At 42.0% G+C, this 23835-nt stretch overlaps 1 protein-coding gene across 1 annotated transcript in view; it reads left to right on the forward strand.

Moving 5' to 3' along the window:
- Positions 1-23835, forward strand: part of elfn2a (extracellular leucine-rich repeat and fibronectin type III domain containing 2a) — a 247834-nt gene that overhangs the window by 159208 nt on the left and 64791 nt on the right. The window contains exon 4 of the mRNA XM_084378707.1: positions 20562-20610. The gene's annotated coding sequence lies outside the window, so the exon portion shown is untranslated. The remainder of the gene's footprint in view (positions 1-20561; positions 20611-23835) is intronic.

Genomic DNA, 23835 nt, shown 5'->3' on the forward strand with positions numbered 1-23835 from the left:
TGGGACTGCCTACCACAGCAGCACAGCCTGGCTAAGTGTTAAACAACTTCTCCAAACTATCTGTTAGGGAGCTGTCAATACAGAACAATACTTTATTAGGTGTCCCTGCTGGATGTGTGTAAGTCTCCTATTGACAGCTTAGTCAATATGGTGGCAGGTGTCCAGTGAGAAGCAGTCTGAGGAAGCAACTGGGGGACAAGTGTTCCCATACATGTGATCAAACAACATCATGTAGACAGTCTGTCTTTGGACTGGACCTACTGGGAGAGGTTCTGATTTATAGTTCAGCATCTGATTTCACATGCAGACAGCACCACTGCAATGCTAGACAGTTATTGATAATATTTACCACAGGAACTTTGATCAAGAGCAGGGATTGTGGTGAGCAGAGAGTTTGTTCATGGCTTAGATAGATGTGTGAAAGTGAAAAGGAGAAGATAACTGAGCATTTTAGCTACTTTAACAAGCTCTACTAGCAAACACAAGAAGAAGGAAAGGAACGGAAAGGAGACGAAAGGAAGCGAAAGGAAAGGAAAGAAAAAGGAGCGAAAGGAAAGGAAAGGAAAGGAAGAAAAAAGGAAGCAGCACAAGCTCACCAGTCACAGTTGTTGTCCTTTCCATAGCGCATCTTCTGTGTGTAACCAAAAATTCATGACCCCTTAATGGACAACCATAAATCAAGCTTTATATTAGCTGCTTATGATGATACATTAATTCAACCAGTGAAGGCAGTTGTCAGCTAATTATGACAAACTATTATGCCTCCAACTATAATTTTAGCCACATTTGTATTTTGTAGCATTTACATGTCACTCACGTGTGAAATTGTCTGAAAAGTCTCGTAGCTGCATCGCTAACAGCATTACAGCCCCTCCATCTTCTCCAACCGATTGGAGCTGATTGCGCAGGTAAAGCTGATGCTGATAACGGGTTTCACTTCTCCAATCAGGCCGACAGATTGGAGGCGGTGATGGAGGGAAGTCATAAGAAATGACATAAACAACTCGTGGTATCCTGGGAGATGCATTCATCCAAAACCTCATCAACACACATTGATTAGCGAGAGGAAATGGCATTGATTGGGGGAGATGTGCGATGGTACACACACACACACACACACACACACACACACACACACACACACACACACACACAAACCCCGCCACACAGACAGCCTGTAAAGACGCAAACACACACACACACAAAACACACACTATTCAGTCAGATGTCAGTGATTATGGGTAAGCGGATGTTTTTTATCAATACTTTCCCCCTCTTGAAAAATCATTGAACCAAAACAACCACCTCTACTTAGCCATTATTTGCCCTGGCTGTGCATGACAAGATGAAAATTCACCTGACTTGTGGCATCTGGACCAAAGATCACTTGATTGATCACAACTTCGACCACCACAGCTGCAAATTGTGAACCAATCTTTTTTAGATCTCAAGCGTGATGGCAAACCTTCACCTGTCGGCACAATGGATGGGAATTTTTACACATGAACACTAAAAGGGGGACATTGATTGATGCGCAACACTTGGAAGAAATAGAGGGGTTTATCTGGTGCTTACAGAAACAACCCCATTACCTGAAAGTCCCTTTTTTAGACCCAATGTGAGCACACTTCCATGCTGCACCCCCAAAAATCACCACTAATTCTGTTACCAAACAATGTTACAGACTCAAACTTGTCTGCATTGATTAGCTGTTCATGATGGTATCGCTGGAACAATATGTTCATTTATCACATAAAAATGTATGAAGCTGGTGGAAATAATAAGTACTTACTCCTCCTGAAAATGCAAACAAGGTTTTAGTGTGGCTGCAGTCGGAAAAATGAATCACACTTTAACTGCTGAACCGGTCCTGGTGGTGCAATAAAGGTCCGCATGGGCATTAACTAGTCTAGTCTCACCAAACAGTGTATGAATAACATGCCAATGCCAATCTTTTGTGTCATCGTAACACATTTTTTTTAATCCGCTTCAATCTTTATACATGTCATTTTACTGGCGAGTCAGGTGGCGTAGTATAAAGAGCGAGAGAAAGTCCCAGTAGGTAGGAGCATGTGGTGGATGGATGAGTCAAAGACAGGGCTTTCAACGAGGAGGCTGTTGTTTGATATGTTAATGTAATTTTTACACAACATATTATATCACAGCACATACCGCACATATTTTAACCCAAACCATGATCTTTTCCTAAACCGAACCAAGTAGTTTTGTTGCCAGAGCCAAGTGACTCCAGTCAACATTATTCCCATAAAAAAAAAGAAGACAGAAATTGAATTTCTCATTTTAGAAACTTAGCATGAGGTCCAAAACACAAGTGGCTTAAACAGGTAATAATCCATTCCTGTTAAACGTTTAGTGTCGATAACAATACACAACCAACTGCCAGCATGTGACACTACAGTATCTCATAATAACAACCATTATAATGAGGAACCACCACTGGCAGAGGTCGTCAAACACTCACTGATAAATGCCCGTTTGGCCCCTGCTCAGTTAAATTACGCTCAATACCCTAGACATAAATACACCATTATTTTCCTTTTTGAGGATCAGGTATTGGAAAACTTCTCTGAGCATTAAAGAAACTGTAGATCTATTAGTCTCTTTCTTGCATCCTAAACACTGAAAGTTGCAGGTCCCATGCCAGCTAGAAAATATTGATTTTGAAGAGCAAATGTTTTACTGTTTCTGTGATTGAGTTTCCTTCCGTTCTGTTTCTGTTCTGTTTGTCTCACCATCTTCATTTCCATGGCTGAATTCATCCCTGTGCATTGTCCCCATCCAGCCTCCGACAAAAAGAGAGGGTATGTTCGCGCATTTGATCAACGCGCCTCTCAAACGTGCACCAGTACCTTCGCTACGGGAGAAAGATTTGATAGAGGTTACAGGAGCTGCTCGGAGAGAGGACGGCGCGCGTGTAAATGTCATTACTTAGATGGTACTTCTGTCTATTGTGCTGGCTGAGGATGAGCACTCCTCGCAGCACGAAGAGGAAGGTGGGTGGCGTGTATCAGCCTGTTTGATGGACAACAAAATGAATAGAGTGGAGGATGTGATGAAGAGAGAGAGAGAGAGAGAGAGGATAAGAAGGAGCTGTGAGTGGTTGTTCAGTGAGGAGCCCACACATACACATTCACAGACAAGAAGGAGAAAGTTAAGTTTTTCGGTGGGAAGGAAAAATCAATAAGCGGGGCTATGAAAAATGAAGTAGCTTCCCAGAAAATTCTATCTCTCCTGTTTTATTCCTCAGACAATACTTCTTTTCTTCAGGATGATGAAATTGCATTTTGAGCAATTTTGAAACAAAGCCATGTCTCGCACTAGAAATGTATCATTCATTTTTTTTTTTTTTTGGATAGTGATCATTCAATATCAGACGACGCTAACAGAACAGAGCCCAGCGGCACCAATAAGTCACATTATGAGCCCCTGACATGTCAGCACAGTGTCATCGACAACCATAACTCCTGCACGGGCGTCCTTGAGCAATGTCTTGACCCCCTGCCTGTTTTCGGATGATCAACTGCAGTAGATAAGTGTCAGCAAATGTCTTAACATGTATAACTACCTCTCAAGAAAACTGCTGAGTCACTTCACAAATAAATTGCTCCATTAAATGAAAATAAACTTTCACGCAAGGGTTTTTTTTTCAGCTCCAAGAGAAGTTATTTGCCTGGGTTCATCGACTAAATCCAAATTAAGACAGACTGAAGTAGTTATTTAAAGGATTTAGACACAAGCCAGATTTGTGGAACTAATTAAGTACCAAAGTTTGTGTCGGAGAAAAATATTTTGATATTACAGTGCAAATGAGAAACCTAATCTATACCACTTGGGATGAGAAAAAATAGTCAGAATCGGTTGACTTTCAGTCGCACTTTGAAAAACAGCAGGAGAGGCAGGATTAACAGATTACCAGGGTGGACTCTCGTCAGTCCACACATTCAGCTGCGTTTGTTTCTTGTCAAGGCTTCTTGAAAACCACAAATTTGCCTTTGAGGATTGAAACCGCTCGTAATTTCACATATTCTCAGACGCGACTGACTGAATTCAAATGTGAACTAAAAGCTGGATGTGAAAATAAAATAATGTCACATGTGAACTGGACAAAATCACAAGTTAATTACATTACATACATGTTTTAACTCATAAATGAATATTTAAAGTGAACTACAGTACATACATTCATATGTTATTGAGTGTTTCATGTGTGGATTGCAATTTCATGTGCCATCCATCCATCCATCCATCCATCCAATCCAATTCAATTCAGTTCAGCAGTTCAATTCAGATTTTGACAGGCAGGGAAATGCAAACCCTCCGTAGGATCCCACAGCACCAGGCACTTTTCTAAATCCAGCCATTCAAAGCAGTTTCCTGTATTTTTTGTCGGGTCACAGAGACACCAAACTGTGAAGGGAGGAAAATATTTATAACACGACTTTCAGCATGATCTGTTTGTGCTGTCCCCGCAAGCCTTGTTTATCCTGGAAAGTGCCGAGATGTAGGCACTTGCCGAGAAATCTGCCTCAGTTTTGACACAATTTTCTCAGGTAGAGGTCCTCGTAGAGCGCGGCGGTTCTTAACCTGTCTGTCGAGCTGTCTCCAGCTGCCTGAGTTGTCTACACAAGAGCTCAGGCGCTTCCTCCTTGCATCATGTTTTATCTCGCAGTCACAGTAAGGGAGGACGGGGATAACTTTGTGATATACACGCAGCCATAAACTTGTGCTCACACAGTCTGTCACATGTACGCACACATGCACACACAGATCAGGATTTAATGTGCTCTGACATGGGTGCCGGCATAAATCATAAATGTGGATTGCCATTAGCTGGCCGGTAGTGCTCTGACCTCATGTCAGGAAGTCTGGTGGGTAACGTGCGGTTGAACAGGCGCAAATGAGACTGAACAGAGTGATTTAACAAGGCAGCAAAAAAACAAAACAAACAGTTTTTGTCAGTTCATTATTCACAAGGTTGAGGAGGTTGGTCCTCCAAACTTCATCAGTGATGCCCGATGAATGTTAAAGATACGGAGTCGGGGGGTGGGGAGGCTGCTCTGGAAATGGACAGGCACCGTTGTAATGACTTCTCCAGGGTCCTCCACTAAAGAAGTCAGCTGTCAGAGATGGATGGTGGAAATTTGCCGCAATATGCTAAAGTACAAGTCTTTTTGAAACGTGTCACAGTGAAAAGAGCAAGGACGGTTTCACTTAAAAATGTTAAGAGGGAATTCCTCTGCTAAATATCAGCAGATGACAGATGACAAGGTTAATCACATAATCCCAGTTTCATGTACTGTAATTATTCTGATCTCATTTTCCACCCCGATACCAAAGAAAGTTAATTAATAAAAAAGGAATGTGGGAATTTAGTAATTCTGAATTTGATGCCAGCAACATGTTTCAGACAGGGGACCAAAAGACCAGGAAAGTTGTGAATGCTCCAAAAACATGTGTTCAAATGGTAAACATGCTCGTTGGTAACAGGTGATAGCATCATGAATGGGTGTGAAAGGATCCTCGAAAGGCTCAGTGGTTCACGATCAAGGATGAGGCGAGGTTCAACACTTGGGAACACTTCGTAAAACCGTATAAAACAAAACATACATGTTCAGTAAATGAGGGAGCAATGGATATAAGTGTGGATTATGGGTTTTGTAACAGCTATCTTCTAGGTGCAGCTTTTTGCTTGGTCTGGATGATCCTGCAAAGACATCTTAAATCTTGTATAATCATCATCATATTATTTTCAGATTACCTTGACAGTATTATTATTTTGTTAGTCCCCTGGGCTGGAAGTGCTCCCTGTTTTATTTCCTGTCAGGTAGTTAACTTGAATTACCATCCTGTATCCCAAGTGTAACATTATTCCTGATTCAGTCCCAAGACTGCTGCTGCTGTAGATCACAGCTCACTTTCTTTATACAAGCTTGGCCCTCGGTGTGATCTTCTAATACCCAAAAGATCCAGGGGGTTTCACCTTTAAAGGGAGAATTCAGGTATTTTTTAATCCTGGGCCCTTTGTTTACATGTATTACTGTGTATATTAAGGACTAAAAGTTTTGGAGTTGGTGCAGTATATCGCCTCAGTTAGAAACGGACTGTAGTGCAATTCTTGATGGCGTCTTCAGCTGTCAAAGTATGTCCACTTAAAGTGTTTTTTTTGCCACTGACAGGCTCAGATTGTCATTCTAAGTGTCTGACAGCATCATAGACAGACTCCGTTTATGAAAACAGTAATTTTGTCATTATAAAACACACTTCATTCAAACTTGACAGAAACTAAACAAAACTCACCAAAACCGTCTTTGTTAGTCTGTCCGATGGTGACCGAACTCTCTTTTTTTGGTCAAAATAAAGCTTTCATTCACCAAGATGTCAAAATATTCTGGTTCTACGTTCTGTTTTCCTTGGCAGGTTCTGATGTCTGTCCTCCCTTGCTCCTGTCCTGCATCTAACTGGGAGACTTAAGGTTTTATTTCCACCAAGCAAGAGTTGGTTTTGGAGCAGTGAAAAAACGAACGTAGATGGTTTTGGTGAATTTTGTTTTGTCTCTGCTGAGTTTGATTGAAGGGTGTTTTGTGATGGTTAAATTGCTGGTTCTGTAAATGGAGTCTGGTGGATTTGGTGTGAGTGACATGGGTACATAAGATAGATCCGATTTTGATTCAGGAGTTGTGAACGAATGATAAGCCCAAACAAACAACAACAAATATCCAGCTGACAAAATGTAAAAAAAACTGCATTTACATAGTAATTGGAGGTCAAGCAGAATCTCAAACTGTACTCAAAAGGACACCAAATGCCGCAAGTATCTTGAGGGCTTCATCACAAGTAAAGGTAAGACAGAGCATGACATCAACGGTCAAATTCGTCAACTCTCACCTATGACCCTGAGGGGGATTGATTTCCCCCCCAGAAACACTGTGCATCATAACCAAAAATAGAGAAAAGTTGATCACAGTCTTTAACAAATGGTGAAGTGTGTTGCTCAAAAGTCATTATAGCTCACCATTATTTTCCTGTCTTGTGATTCGAACCAGAGCCTTGCTTATTTCCCCACCCCTCCATCCTTTGGGCCGCCCCAACACAAGACTTACAGAATCTGACCGAGACTTGCCACTACTGTTGAGCCATGACAACATAATTAATCTGAAATAATCTCAAATTTGGCATCTGAATGTGCTGAATTGGCTGCAGAGAGCCGGCCCCTATAGATCTGTGCTGCTTCTCAGTCAGTTAAATGTCTGACATGCAAATGCTGCTGCAGACTATATCCTCTCACTCTCTAATCAGGCTGTAATTATGAAATGCAGTGGTTATAATTGAAAGTGTCAACTCATTTTGACTGGAAATACTCCAGATGTGTGTTGATAGCGCTGCTAAAAGCACACGGCTTTTGATGGGCCTGACCTTTGGATTGGTGGTTGTGAGCAACAGCAAATACATACGAGCAGCATCAAAGTGTGTGAGTATACTCATACATCTAGACTGCCAGGAGATGATTTATGTCCTGGGGCTGCCTGCCATAAAATGTGTAGCGAATTTCACCGAGAGCTATGCGTTGGCCCGGCACCCGAACACCAGTTTTGTGTGGAGGGGGCGATGGTGCAATGAGGAGTGAAGGCTGATAAGAAGTGCAGTATTGGGGAGTGTTTTACTTTACAGTCAAAGGGAGAATGAGAGAAAGATTAAAGATTAAAAAACATATATTTATTACAGCATATTTTTGCTGTTCCGTTTAGGATTTGCAGTATTTTCATCATCATCAATCATCAATCACATTGCCTCAATGGGCTTTACAATCTGTACATTGAACGACATCCTCTGTCCTCAGACCCTCGATTCGAGTGAGGAAAAACTTGTCATGTTGTGAAAAAAAAAACCTTTTAACAGGGAAAAAAAAGATGGAAGAAACCTCAGAGGAGGGATCTGTCTCCCAGGACGGACAGACATGCAATAGGTGTCGCATGTACAAAGCAGAACACCAAAATCACAGTTTACAAAGTGCATTGACAGAATATCTGATGCAAATTATCATGATATATATAATGATTTGATTTGATTTGATTTGAATTTGAAAATCTTCTTCTCTTACTCAGCGTTGGCCACTGAGCAGCATCACAACTGCTTTGGGGTGGAGTTTTATCAACCCAGCTACCAGAATAAATGTTGGCAATGTATGTTTCTGCAAACCACAGATATGTTGAAACTTCACACATATTTTTGTTGCAATTTCCATTTTATGTTGTGACAACCCTGTGCTGAACGTCTGGTAAGGTTAAGGCACAAAAAAAACACTTTGTTAGGTTTAGGGACAGATCAGGGTTTGCCTCAAAATACCTGGTTGGAGATGTCCGGTTTGTCTCATTAAAATCACCCCGCTTTGTTGCCACAAACACGACTGAAAATTGTGCAGAGGTCTTCTTAAAAATATCCTGGGGTGTCACGCTGAAATGCTGAAAACATAGTCGCGAACTACGGCCACTGACTTGACGGCCTTCTTGTCTAGATGCAACTACACCACCACCAATGTCAATATTCTACGTATGAAATCTGAACATATCCATGGTTTGCAAAAATGTCCACATTTTTGAGTTATTTGGTCTGTAAGTCCTCATACCCAAATGAAGTTAATTAAAAATATATGTAATTAGTCAGTGAGCATGTTCTGATGCCCTAGCTACACACAATGGGATATAATTTATATACCCTATGACATAATATCCATTTAATACATGCACTCAAACACATCAAATTACCTTGGGAGTTCCAATTAAATGGCAGCGGAGTCGGTAGGCATGGAGAAGATGTGAGGAGAAAGGAAACTTACAAGATGAGAGAAAGAAAAAGAAGTGGAAGTAAAATAAAATGGACGGGGTGTGTTTGCATGGGCTGACATTACATCCAGTCCTGCATGTTCCAGTGATGCAAGAGCTTAATGGAAAAGGAGAGAAGTGAAGAAATGAGGAAAAGGAGCAAAAGGTTGGACAATGAGGTGAAAAAGAAAAAAAGTAAAGAAAAAAAAAATGCCAGAGGCTGCGGAGCCGAATGTACTCTGTGACCTCAAATACAGTGTGGAGAGAGAGTGGGAGCAGAGGAAGGTCAAAAAAAGGTGTGGGGAAAAACAGAGCTGTGACAAAGGCAGAGAAAGAAGCTGAAGACATTGATAGACTATTAGTGCTGAGAGGAGACTCTTGTCAGAGAGCAGGTGAGAGGCACAGGCTGTATGGGCTATTTGTTGCTGAGGCAGAGTGAGAGGGCTCCATTTACCTGTCAAACAACACACATACACACTCACTTTCACGAGTGTGTGGACTCTTTAACAGACAGACACTCTCACAGTCTTGCTCACAGTCTCTCCACAATCCACTTCAGAATGATAGCAGCCTAAAACTGTGCACCTGAATCCACAGGCTGTTTGCAAATACGGCAACCTGGTGACTCCAAGGACGTAGTCACCGCTCTAACGTCACTTCTTGAAGTGCCCCCTCAGGGGGGTTGGCTGGGGTGGTTGGATAACCCCAAAGACCAGGGTTTGCGTCCAGTGTGGCCAAAAGTCAAGAGTGATTTGTTTTTGTTAAGCTAACTAAGCTATACATGTGGAAATGGCATAACTCATGTCACTTACCTAACTTACTTAGCGTCTGTTACATGACTGAACTGTTACTTTAACCCAAAATATGGTCTTTCCCTAAACCTCACCAAGACGCAACCGTTTCATGTTCATAACAAAGGTCATAATATGTCATAATATGTGACCTGTTTGTCAGCAATGTTAATTTGGAAAGTTAAGCCAGACATGATATATTACGTATTGTTGTCATCATTTGAAGCTCGATTCCACCGACCAAGCTTCAGTATTTGATGAGTTGTGAGATTTATAAAGTGTGGTCAAACAACAACAACCCCTTAGCAATGTGAATAATTACCAATAATCATAATATTCATAGGTTCAAGGGTAAAAATAATGTACATTTTGTACATTGTCTCCATTTTGAAAGATTCAAGGGTATTGATCTTTCTCCTGTTTCAGAATGTGCGTGTGCCAAATATTAACATGTCCACATTATGTGTCAGGGAGGCTACTTATTATTCTACACGTGCTTTGTTCACAGCCCGAAAAAACCTTCACACATTCATGAGCATGCCAGAGCCTTGTAGGTTTTCAGATGTAGATGGCACCAGCCATCATTTGTATTCTCTGTGTACAATACGGGTTATTGAATTTTGACACGATGCCATTTCCAGACAAATCCAGACCAAGACCTCAAGTGAGTCGTGACGGTAACAACGGGTCCTCTAGTTCAGGTGGTTCAAAGACGTGCTTACACCCGGTCGTGAGCAACCCCTGATGCTACGGGTTTCAAATGTGTGTTTTTCTTTTGCAGAGGTGCAAGTTAACTCTGGGAACTGAGATTTACCAGACTGCCTGAACAAAATCTACCACCTCGAACCTGCATTTTCAGCATTTTCTTTTTGTGTGATGAAGACTTTAACTTGTAGCGAAACAAAACTGCCTTCTACAAACCACACAGTCACCGCAATTTCAGTAAATACTGTAATTACAGTAATTGAATTGGCTCAACTTCTTCAATGAGCTGCAGTTTCTTCTAACCCGTTCTGCTAAAATGGTACCTTACTGGCAGCTCTGCTGTCAAACTCTCACTAAATTAATTTAAGTGTAGCTGTAATGTGCGGGTAGATAACAAGGAGTTTGATCAGACATCCTCCAAAACTCATCCAAACAATCTGAATATCAAGATTTACACCACGGTAGTCTCAGATAGTCAGATCTGTCTCGACAGCTCAATGCCAGTGTTGGAGAAAGGTCTGGCTCCACCAATTGTTACTGTGGTGTAAGTGAAAAAATGCCCTGCCTTGTTTGTATTTCTTTAAACCAATCAAAGTCAACCTGGGTAGTGCAAAGCCCAGGATGCAGCGGCAGTGCCCCTTGCAAAGAGAAGGTCGCAACTGCTAGCTTGTCTACAATCCAACAAAATAAAAGCATGCTGATAAACAGTTGGCTTTTGGATTGTTATGAATGTTGTGAAAATGTTGCGGTTTGGAAAGGTTTAGACACAAACAGTGTAACTTAACAAAACAAATCAATCTTGACTCTTGGTCACTCCCTGTCCAGCCACCCCAACCAACCCTGACACTGAGTTGACACTAGAGGGGTAACTACAGCATCAAACTAAGAACTGTTGAGCCGCTGACCAGGCTGCTGTTTTTGACGCATTGTGGATGAAAACAGGCTGTTATGATTAAAACCATTAGCAACCAGGTTAGGACTAGGGTAACTTCAGGTCGTAGCTCGGAAGTTGTTGACTCACCAGAGAAGTTCATTTTGAAAACAGTAACATTCAGACACAGGAAGGGGAATGAATGCCAGCTGACAAACAAGACAAACTATATGATACTATACCCTGGCCACAAAATCACCATGTCTTATTGGCTGACACTGATCAAAATCATGTAAGAAGGTATCTCTGTAAAAATACAGATCAACCAACTCTCACTGGTGACCTAATCATAGTATCACCCAGCAAACGAAATTACACAACTTACTTTTTTCTGCGGCTGGTGGCAATTACATAAGAACAATAATAGATGATTTTGTATTTGTAATATTTGAAATGTTTGTAATAATTGTAATATTTGACTATATTGTCTATATGATATTAAAATAATGAGCTCAGCTGACGAAAACACTTCTTTTACTATATCAGGGCACCACGTTGTGTGTTATTGCTGAATCCAGTGGTAACGCGGTAACACAATTTACTCACAGCCGCTCAAACACACTCAAACAGAAGACTTTTGCGTCCCAGGGTGAGAAGCTACATTTACTCAGCGAGGGTGCTGAGTTGAAACAGTAGAAGAAGTGTTGCCCTGAGGGAAATACACTGCTGGCTTCCCTTCTAGACTGTAGCAGTGATTAATGTCTGTGTGTGTTGAACCGGTGTGTGTGATACTCACAGCGGAGGATGAGTGTGTGTGTGTGTGTGTGTGTGTGTTGTAGGGGGGCGTGACGGGTGGTGACTCACATGTGATCCTTGAGTTTCTCAAACGGTGGCTTCTTGAGGGGGGGTGAAAGTCGTGCGTTTCTTCCCCCTGCATCCATCATTCTGCCTCGTCGCTCCGTCAAACCTGCAGCTTCGAACCACACCTGTTCATCTTGTCATCTCTCCCTTAATACCCCCACTTCTTTCTCACTCCTCCCCTTCCTCTTCTTCTTACTTTCATTGACCCACGAACTGTGTCAGTCTCCACTCTCCTGTGGTCTCCCCTCTCGCCCGCTCTCATTGATTCCAGCTTTAAACTTTCACTCTCACTCACTTACCCAGGAGGTGAAGTTGAATTACAGTCATTACCTCGCTGTTTCTCTACACACTCGCTCACTCACACTGAACCTGTCTCAGCTTTCCTCCTCTCTACTCGCACTTTAGGTGGTCCTGGACACCAAAGTGTGCAAGTTCACCCTTATTTATTGTACATATTGGGAGGCGGCGGTGAGCTCGCTGCTGTTACCGCCGCCCATGTGTTGAACCCAGTTCACAGGGTGAATCTGTTTTTAGCCAAGTGCTTTGAGGACGAGTTGTTTGTGAGCTGCTGTTGCCATGCGACTAAAAACCTTCATGAACTTGAAGAACATTTGCCTATCTTTCTAATTCTCAAAAACTCTCTCTTCTTTAATGGACTGAAGTGAAGATCCCAGAATGGAAATAACATTAATGTGGATAAATCTCCCCGTGCGTGGCTGTTACATCTGAAGTGAAGATTTTCTGTGCTTACATTTTATTGTTGGTGTGGTTAAATGTGGATTCAAAGTGTCTGGGATGCCTTAACACTCACTTTATGTGTTTTTGCAGTGTTTTTTTTTTTATTTATTAAATGTGATCTCCCCAGTCGTAGATTAAGTTCCAGGTGGAAGGAAATTGTAAAGCTCTTTGTGTCCATATGGGAAATCTTTTAAGGCAGCAGCAACAGGAGAAGTGTTGTTTATGGTTAGCTGTTGCTATGTGACAGTTTTTTCATACTCCCGATGAGCCAAATATATCAGCTGTTTAGTGCAATTTGATGGATATGGCACCCAGCCCAGTTATAACACAACTTCACACTTACAAATTGCGTTCACTACATACGCCAAAGTGTAGTTTTGCATGCAGGTGGTGCACCAAGCCCTCCCATTAAATTCTGCGGAAAACAGATGCATCTAAATACCACGCATAACAAGTGTCAGGTGACGTAGTATAAAGAGTGAGAAAGTCCAAGAGGGTGGAGGATGGGGTTAACAAGACTTTGACCCAGGAGACTGGTGATCATATTTTCTGTGAATCCAAAAATCTACATTGTCTTGTTTTAACTTAAGTTTGTACGTTAACGGACATAACGTATTTAACTTAAATGTTTTCCTAAACCTAACCTAGTGATTTTGTTGCGTAACCCTAACCAAACCATAAGGTTTTTTTTTAAAAAAGTGTCACCACCAGGTCAGTTGATCACGCATCTGCTCTTTACAGAGGGTTAATGGAAAAAGATTAGTGTATCATCGGCATACAGAATTGGACTTGACGTACGTATTGCACACAATTTGAAAGTGCAAAGTTGTGTGATTTGTCAACGAACATCGATGAGACCAGATGGATACTTTTTAAATTGACTGAATCAAACACAGGCTTGATAAATGCCTAGAACAGGAAGCTATGGTTGGGTGAAAATAGCAAAAAACAATCAGTGATTCAAAATTCTGCATGAAAATTGCCTGATAAAATTACAGTGTGCAATGTAACCATAGCGAAACCCTTTCTTTTATTTCAGGGACTGACAAAAACAATTTGAAATTTTGCCCAGTTTTTTCTTCTCCATTCTCTGTTAGTGTCAGATTCAAAACATTGGAAAGAAAATCAGCTGAAAGAGATCTGCTCTTTTTTTAAATCAGACCCAGGTATTTGAAATGAAATTCCTCAAAAAGATAAATAAAAAGCTGAATCTTAATATATGTAAAGCATCTCATTTGATTTGCTCTTTGCACACACAGGAAGGAAGGAAAGGTCTACTTTTAACCATCAGCAGCGCCGTCTGTTGCCAGGTCTGTGCCTCCTTGATGAGCCTCGCATCAATTATGAAGCCAGATATTCAGATTCTGGCCAGTCTTCAACATTTTCAAGTCAAAGCGCTAGTTAGAAAGTGGTTAGAAAGCTGCTGTTAGAGTACGCTAAAGAATTACGGTTGAGAGATGAATGTCAGAGGAAAGGCCTTAACAACTTACACAAATTGTGGTTATGCGCGTGTTCGTGTGTTGACGGCTCAGCGAAGGATGAAACGAACCCATCGCTCTGCGGGGGTTTCAGCGGTTTGAGTTTGACACAGTAGGAGTTATCTGCTGGCGTCTATGCGATGCTCGGCTCGGTGGGAGGTATTCTATAGCCGACTCAAAACTTGTTTCACTTGTTTACACTGAAGTCACGGGGTTCAGTCTGTCTCCAACTCAGAAGGGTACTTTTGAAATGAATAAGAGACGCTGACACAGAAAACTTGTAACATTTCATAACTGTGCTCTAACAAGCACATTACGTGTTGTACATGTGGTGTAAACAATGAACTTGAAGGAATAAAAATGTTCTGTATACCTTTTAGTAAAGTTATAAAGCCAACTATAGTCAACTAATCTAGGCCATCAGCTGTTTGTAAGTAGAAAAGATTGAGGTTTAATGCTTCACAAAAGTGATGTTTTTGCCAAGCAGTTCAGTTCAATCCAGTCGGTGACACACTGGAGTGCTATGTTTGTGTTTCCATTGGCAAAAGTTAAGGATGGTACCAATCCTGTTTTTCGTCAACGCTCTGTCGAGCTTCCACGCGAGCTGATCCGATACTGAAAGGTGGATTGAGACCACTGAGGGGTCGTCTCGTCCTCTGCGCTCTGCCTGCAGCCTCTGCTTGTCTCCTTGTTGGAATAAAAGAAAAAAAACCCATACCGAGAAGAAAGAATACAAAACATTCAATGTTTCTATTGTGTGTAGTTGAGAAAGAAAAGGTGACAGTGAATGAGAGCGGAGCAGAGGAATGTTTGAGCAGTAAATTGCCAATGTGGCAGTAAATGAGCGGTATAGTTTACAGCGTGTCAGTTAATGAATGCTGCAGCTTTTTCAGCACCAAGACAAGTCTTGTCTGTTTCCCAACTGCTGTAAAAGTGAAAGGGTCACAACCCTGACTACATGTATCTATGCATGAGTACAGTCTGCGGTGGAAACGCTGTTAAAATGTTTTAAGAGCTCGGCTGTTCTACGTGAACTCACGAGATGCTTGTAGAGGGATGTGACTGAGGAATAGGACATTGATGTATCCTGAAAATTTAACGTGTCTCAGCCCAAAATGATGAGCATGAGGACACCGCCTGTGTTAGGGGTTACATGGCGAACAATGTGGGTGTTTTGACATGCATTGTCCAGTGTGTGCTGCCCTGTGTTTGACTGATCTTAAACACCCCCAAACAGTAGAGAGAACCAGAACACACCTCGAGTAAGTCATTTTTCAAAGGTCATACGGTCCATTTAGCGCTGATCAGACACTGATAGGTGTCTGTTAGGTGTGCGGTCTTTAAAATGACATAACTGCTATAATGCCTCAGAGTGAGTCACCCTCATCAGAGCAAAAAGCCAGGATAAAAGCCCCTGGTTAGCTTATTAGGACCACTTACTTGACTCAAACAATGATGTGCACACAATGAGAATACTTATGTTTCCAAAGAAGCATTAAAAAGTCACACAATTAAAATAAATCATGGCAAAGTTCACGAAGTTCACAATAACATGGTAAGGACTGGCTTAGCTGCTCTTTGCTGTAGTTTAAAGGTACATCTCTTTTGTTTTATTCTGTAATAAAGTGTGAATGTTAATTAGGCCTCGAAGAGCAGTTTTTTCTAGGAATATTGACAACGTTGCCACAAATTGGACGACGTAAACAATTGTCATTTCAGTTCACGTCGCAAAGCAGGTAAAGTGTATGTTACATGAAATAATTACAGCCCTGAATCAATTGCACCTATCAAAACAGCCTCAACAGGGCTGATTATCACATTTCACACTGCGCTGGAGATAAATAACTTGATCGTGATCATCGTGATCTTGTCAAAATAGCAATTTACTCAATTAGAAAGAAAGACTGTTTCGTGCATAACGGTTTATTGAAGCTCGGCCCAATTCAACGGACAAACATTCCCATCCATAAATAGACCTAAATGACAGATGGTGGCATTTTTAAAAAACAGGCCGGCTGAGTTTGTGAAGGCAGTTTGGATGTAAGCTTTTATAACATAAGGCTACATAATACAGCAGACGAATAAATCAATACATTTCATTGTATTTAAGTTTAAAATGCTTTGTCGGTTATCTCCAGAGATAAGATGAGATCCACTACGGTATTGCATTGAGTTGCACAGACGTTGCTTTCATTTTCTTATCTCCAAATGTGATACACCTGTTCTATTTTAACATTTTAAATGCTCATCCATGCTTTTATTCCTGACTTGTTTTCCTCTCTTTCTTGACATTCCTGTTCTTTTATCAAGAGCTTTGTTTTTTGTCATCTTGACTGCTGTTGAGTTTGTTGTTGCAGAGATGAGAACACTCTATATTCTCTTTATTTTCTCCGTCTCACCACTTCATTTCTTCTTTTTATTACCTTATATGAGCACATAAACACTTATCTCAGCAGAGCTCCCCCAGTTGTCCTTCCCAAAAGACTTTGAGACAAACACTTAGCTAAACTCCAGGACACCCTTTCGTTCGGGAGGGTGTCATTTTTATTTCTTCCTGTTGTCGGGTCTTTGACAGATGACGGGACTTCTCTTGAAAATACTTGGTGGCTGCGGCAGCTGGGGTGGTGATGTGTGAAGGAGCAGGAGGGTGTCTATTGGACTGAGGATAACGGGCTATGATCTAAAGCATCACCTTACTGTTATAAGCTGCTCCAGACCTCAGCCGCAGTCTGACCGCCTCACTTGTTTCCCCTCCTGCTGAGAAAATTATCTCCGCGGCTCCTTTCAGCTCGCTCTGAACAGCAGTAAAACATTTTGTTGTGTACCTGCATTTCAGCACAGAGGTTAAATACAGAAGGTGACAAGGGCCAAGCGACTCAGCCTGGCAACAGCCTTTGTGTTTTTACTGTTGAAGTTCACTTCGCTGCAGGTTTTTCTCGCTCAGGCTCAGCACTGTCGTTGAAAACTCATAGATCTTAACTTTAAACATGTCTGTATGTTTAGCTCAAAGTATTGCTGTTGAAACGCGAGTCACTAGTGGCAAATAGATGTCATCATTTCATTACATTAAGTGAAACTAAGAGACGCGCTGCACTTAGAAAATCTCAGCTTAAGTGAGGCAAGTGCTTCTGATGTATTAGATGTGAAAATGCCCTAAACACCGAAACCAGCTCAGTATCATTAATATTAAGCGGTGGATCAAATGGACACACTGAATGTGATGGGAAAGGGATCACTTGTAGTAACAAGACACCAACAACCTTTGGATTTTCAGCTAGCTGTTTGGTTTGCAACACACTGACTGCTATTTTCAGCAACAGGGTCTGATAAACTGACTGTGTGCCACGTGTCCAGCACCAAATAGCAGACTGACAAAGTTAGTTACATATTTCTCAACACCAAACTAGGTGTAAGCATTTCATTTGCGATCATTATTACATACATAACATAACATAACTCCAAAGTGAGACGATGAGACACTCACATGCGATACAAACTTTGAATGCTGCTAATTGGCGGGGCTGTGTTTGCTTGCTGTGGAGTCTCCTGCTGAGACAACTCTTTCAATAAAGCTTTAAAGGGAGTTTTCCAGTGATTGTATTTCCCTCCTGTAAAGTTCAGGTAGTCACAAGAGACGGATCAAGAAAGAACGGTCAAAACCAAAGCTTTAAAGGCCAGGCCAGGACTTTTTAGACCCCCTCCTGACACCATGCCCACATCTTTTACACACCACACCTCCAGGTTGTAATTTGGAGACTTCCTGATAACCCTGATGGAGTGCCTCTTTAAGACGAGCATTTATGGTCAGAGTAGAAAAGAAAGGCTGTCTTAGTGCTGATATGTCTACACTTTGGTGGCTAAGGAAGCATCACAAAACACCAAATGAGTGTCAGACAGTGTTCGCATTATCTATTTTATGTGGATTAAAATGTCAAACTCACCAATAAGCATTAACAGATTTCATTTTCTATTCATGTTATAACTGCAAGTGTGTCCGTCTGAGTAGAAATGTGCAGGATTTAGCTCAATTCTGCTCAAAAAGTCTCTTCACCTTAAACAGCACTTTGAAGATGTCCTCAGAATGTCCTCACTTTCCAAAAATCACTTCACTTTGAAGGTCTAAAGATAGACCACAGAAAGGTACTGTACAGGTAAAAGAACACACACACACACACACACACACACACACACACACACACACACACAGAGAGAGAGAGAGAGAGAGACACACACATCTACACACTAACACTTTACAGTCCTGATTAGCGCTCTTACTTTATCAAGCTTTATATCAAGGTCACAACACAACGGCAGTAATTGTAACAGATCACCTGCCAATGTGAGCAGCAGTTCAGCAGGTACAGCTGAAGGATTGAAAGCTGTGTGTGTGTGTGTGTGTGTGTGTGTGTGTGTGTGTGTGTGTCTGTGTCTGAGTGTTGCTGTGTGTCTGTGCTCGAGTCGCCTGCATGTTGAACTCACATCTGAGCCCACGTGAAGACAAATGGACTGAGCGCCTACTTCCACTCAGTCTTCCTGATGGATGTCCTGACAGATGACTGCTGATTGATGGCTGATCAGTGATTCCAATATGGACTCAACACCCCCCCCCTTCTGATAAGGTGTCCTGTTCAGAGGCTAACCTTCAGGACGATGAATTTAGTGACTAAACCCCCAGGTTTGAACGAAACATGCCAACCTTGCAGTGATTACACACATTTTTGGTCATCACTGTGTATACAAGCGAGGCGATTAAACACACGTGACTAACCAATATGTTTTTTGGACTAAGACATGGAGATTTTAAACCTCTCTTGGTAAGAAATGTGGATAAATCGGTTGAAAGCAACATCTACAATGTGCTAATATTTGCTTGGATCATCTAATTTTTCAACAAGCAAGAAGGCATCTGAGGCATTTTTAAGAAACAGAGTCGCAGCAAGCAGCTGATCTTCGTTGACATTCAAAGTGCAGTTTAGTCATTTCTTGAGTTTTGCACATCGACTGTTCAAACCCGGAGCGGGTGACATCACTCTCACTGCAGGCCTCCCCCGCCTCATTAGCTTAACCTTAAATGGCATTTGAAGAGCTTTCAGTGTTTACACTTTGACACTTGAACTGTTTTCACACTTATTTTCCAACCGACTGTTCATTTGCTTTCATTTCTCACTCTTAAAATAACAACAGGACTGTATGAAACTTACAGCTCACATTTAAAGATGGACGTCCTGAAAGAAGTTGAAATTTCTGCTTGACCGAACTTCAACTGCTTCAACGGGCTTAGTTAGCAACTGTAGATGTTTCTGTTAGAAGTAGCAAAGCTCAGTGATTTCATGCTTTCATGTTACATTTCAGTAACCTTGCTGTACAGGACCAAAGTGCAGGAGAAAAGGTAACAAGCAAACGAGAAAGGACAAATAAATAACACAGTGGGGTGGGGACTACTGGCCTATACAGTGTGTTTACAGTTCACCAGTGCCGGAGCAGCTTTAGATTCAGCACCCTGGACAGCGACACGGCACAGCTGACGTCTCTGACAGCTGAATCCACTTCAAGACAAATCTTATAGTCCAAAGAAACATTTCAGCCTCATCAGCCTTCCCTTTCCCCAAATAATATACAGTAGAGGAAGATGTGAAGTGTTTTCTGACTTTCTGCCCTCATGCTCCGTGTCATACTGATCCCATTACATTGATTCATACTGGGGAGCAGCTCATTGCTGCTGCAGTCTCACACTGAGCAGTCTGATGGTGCTTGTTCAGGAGAGTAAGGGCCAGAGTTACGCATTCGCTCTCCTTCCCCAGAGCTTCCCAGCATGCCTCGGAGTCCGACCAATGTCTGTACGTCACAGGCCTGCTCCTCTAATCGCTCAGCTACCGCCACCCCCTCAACATTTTTCAGCTTGAACTGGCATGTTCCTGATAATGACAAACATCAGGCTGTTGTGCTAAATGTCACCGGGTAATTTTAAGCCGCTTGCTCACACATGAGCTGAATCCCTTATGAGAAAATCTGTGCGCTCGTCACTAGAGTTGCATTTTCACGTGATTTCTATATGATTGTGTCTTGCTGCTTTGTTCCTCCATGTAAAGCCTGCCCAGCTGCTTCGTTTCCTACTTAGCTCTCTTTGATGTAGACAAATGCACCAATCAGGGACACTCTCTGCTAATTATGCGCCACTCACGGCTCCGTGTAAGGCAGGGGCCTGCCGTTTCTTCCATGGATGACGCTGATAGTTGATTCAACTTGTTCTCTTTTTGCTTTTTTCTGTTTATTGCAGGCTTTCAGCGTTGACGGCTGGCAGACGATCTGAGGACATTAAATTTGAGGTAATTATTCCCATTGTCTCGCGCTCTGTGGAGGCGCATGGAGATGGCACACACCTGCATTACATCGAGGCACGCCACAGTTTTGTCGGGAGACACTGTCACATCCGTCGGAGTGACGTCATGTTTCTGTGACGCACGCTTACCGACACAGAGAGAAGTTTATTCTGGTGGGTAAAGTGACCGTCCTGCACAGTTGGAGATCGTCCGGTCAGCTCGCACAGTAGAGCCAGAGTGTCCATCTTTGTCAGAGTGTCCTTGACCAAAAACACATGGGGGCCCTGCTGCTGTGAGGGTGCTGATCCTGCAGTCTGTTTGGTGGCATTAATAATGTGCTTATGAGAGTTATCACCTCAGGCCATAACATACAGCTGTTTTCACATGGAGATAACTCTGAAATGTCACGCCTTCATTACCACTATTACTGAGTCGTTACTAACACACCAGGGTGACGGTCGGCAGTCGGCCAATATTGTTGAGCATCTTCGAATGGCATCGTGCTTCATTTATACTCTGAACTCGGGGGAAAAAAACGGAAAAGTGCGATGGAACGGTCGTCCGAGTCAGATCTCCAAGTCATAAAACTCGGGCAAGATCCAGGTACCCGACTCCACCGACATAAACACACATGACATCACAATTATCTTATACCTCTTCATCACTTTTTACTTTATATAGTGTTTGTTCTGTGAAATGTGCAGTAAATACTAATTTGTAGTTGTCATTTTCATTCAGTTCTCTGCTCAATAGAAGTCTCTGAGAGTACGGTTTAGCAGCCAACTCCTCCTGTCTTTTTTTTAACTGTTCAATCAGCTGCTGTAGTTGCTTGTGAAGTTTGCAGACCATTCAAACACCTGTTTGCAGCTGGGCGTCCATATTTTTCCGAGCAGATGCATTGGGCGCTTTTAGATATTAAGTCTGAAATACCCATGATTTCACCCATTAGTGCTCTTTCTCCTAATTTTTCGTCTCCAGTTCTTTGCCAGCACCGTTTCTGACTTTTTTCTGACATTTTCTTGATTAGAAGTGGCTCTATTAACGAGAGTGGTGTGAATCTGCTGTCTGGAGACTTCCAGTTTACCTTTTCGATTGACGATTACATACCACCAAAACCTCGTGGTATGGAGAGGTATTTCCTCTCACGCAGGCGCAGAACCTACAAGCTAGGTGGCTGTCAGCTTTTGCGATACACAAGACGATGTGAGGCGACACACAACAGTCATCACCGCTAGCTCTTCGATGGATGTTTTGGGTCCCCTGCCACGTGACTTGGTGGCACATTTGTTACTGATGTTGCAAAGAGCTCGCAGTGATCAAAATGATCAAAAATCAAATCAAATCAAATCAAATTTTATTTGTATAGCCCAAATTCACAAATCACAGTTTGCCTCAGAGGGCTTTACAATCTGTACAGAGACGACACCCTCTGTCCTTCGACCCTCGATTCGAGTGAGGAAAAACTTGCCCCAAAAAAGGCCCTTTTAACAGGGAAAAAATGCGGAAGAAACCTCAGGGAGAGCCACAGAGGAGGGATCCCTCTCCCAGGACGGACAGACGTGCAATAGATGTCGCATGTACAGAGCAGATCAACGAGATCACAATGTATTCAATTATAAGCGATGGTTGACAGGAGTGAAAGTACACAAAGATGTATTACAGCAATAATGATGAAATGCACATGGAAATGTGATTACTAGTGATCATTAAATATAAAGTACACGCTCGTCAAAGGTCAGCAGGGGAGGTCAGCTTTCTATTTACAGACACACAAATATGAAATACACCTTCACGGGAATGTCTTTGAAATAACTCACTCACGACACACCCTCGACAAATAATGCCATTTCACTGTTTTTTCAAGTCTTGCTCTTTGTCTGTTGCACTGAACAGCAGACAATTTTTTTGTGTGTGTGGCCAGCTGGTGATCTAATTTGCTCTCAATGGGGTTATAAATTACAGTGGAAAATTGTGGTACTAATGTCAACTGGCAGCATATGTTCTTCTGTTTTTTTTTCTTTCTGAATAGCTCACGATGACGGAGATGGAAGTTTAGTTTTTTTTAAACAGGATGAAAATCCCCCCTGAACCGATCCCCAAATAACTGACCATGTGCTGGAAATGTCACAGAATCTGCACGCTCCACTTCACTCCACATCTCACTTACTGCTGTCAACAGAGCTCAGATCTGCTCTTTCTGCAACATGCGGGTGGTTGTCATCGAGTCCACGCTGCACATCATGTGAATGAAGCAGTTCAAATGTACTGCCTGTGTGGACTGTGGCAATTAGGTAAAAAATAATTGCGGGGGCAAAATTAATGGCATGTTCGACAATCAGTCAAACTGCAGGAGCTACATGTACCTCAGTGTGTGTGAAGCAGGTTTAAAAGAAACATTTGATGTGACTTCTGTAAGAGCTCGTTGTAAGAAGTGGATTAAAATCACACACATGATTCAGTGAGAGCACGAACCAAATAATGATACAATCTTCAACAAACTAATCAGAAGAAAATCACAGAAATGGGTGAAGAAAACATTGATAGTAATTTGTAGCCAGGGTCCAAAGTCATCTTTGTTTGTCCACCACAAACTATTGTTGTTTTGTTGGCTGGTGAGTGAGCTGCATATTTTACCAGCATTGGGCGAGTTGCTCTGTTTGTGCCCAGTTTGCAGCAGAAGAACAGAAACATGTTGCTCAAAGCATCTTGGCACTGACTTAACCTACTGCTGTGCATCCTGTTCCTGGATTATATGCACAGATGAGGACAGAATTTGAAATTGTAGCACACTTATACAGTGACACATTGTATGGATTAATCGTGCACATACTGTATATAGTATATACATTTCATGTGCTGCATCCAGTTTAACCTATAAACAACATTAGTTTGTTATGCATGTGAATACATTTAATTTATTTTCATTCTCGAAACCCATTCTGAAACAACTCAGTGGCGATTTAACTCTTTGAGGCTGTATTCAGCCATCGGCAGGCTCACAATGACACCGCTAACATGCTGATGCTAAGCAGGCATGACGTTGACCGTGTTCACCGTCTGAGTTTAGCGTGTTAGCACCAAAGCTGAACAGGAAAAAAAAAAAAACGTTTGATGACACATCCAATGAAAGACAAACAGCAATAACAGTACAAAGGCCACGCTGGCCTCAGTATTTGATTGACAGGTGGTCTCTCTGGGGGAGTTAAGTTCAATGTCCCCGAAATGAAAGAA

Source organism: Pagrus pagrus (assembly GCF_965226575.1).
Source record: "Pagrus pagrus genome assembly, chromosome: 2".
Classification (NCBI taxonomy): domain Eukaryota; kingdom Metazoa; phylum Chordata; class Actinopteri; order Spariformes; family Sparidae; genus Pagrus; species Pagrus pagrus.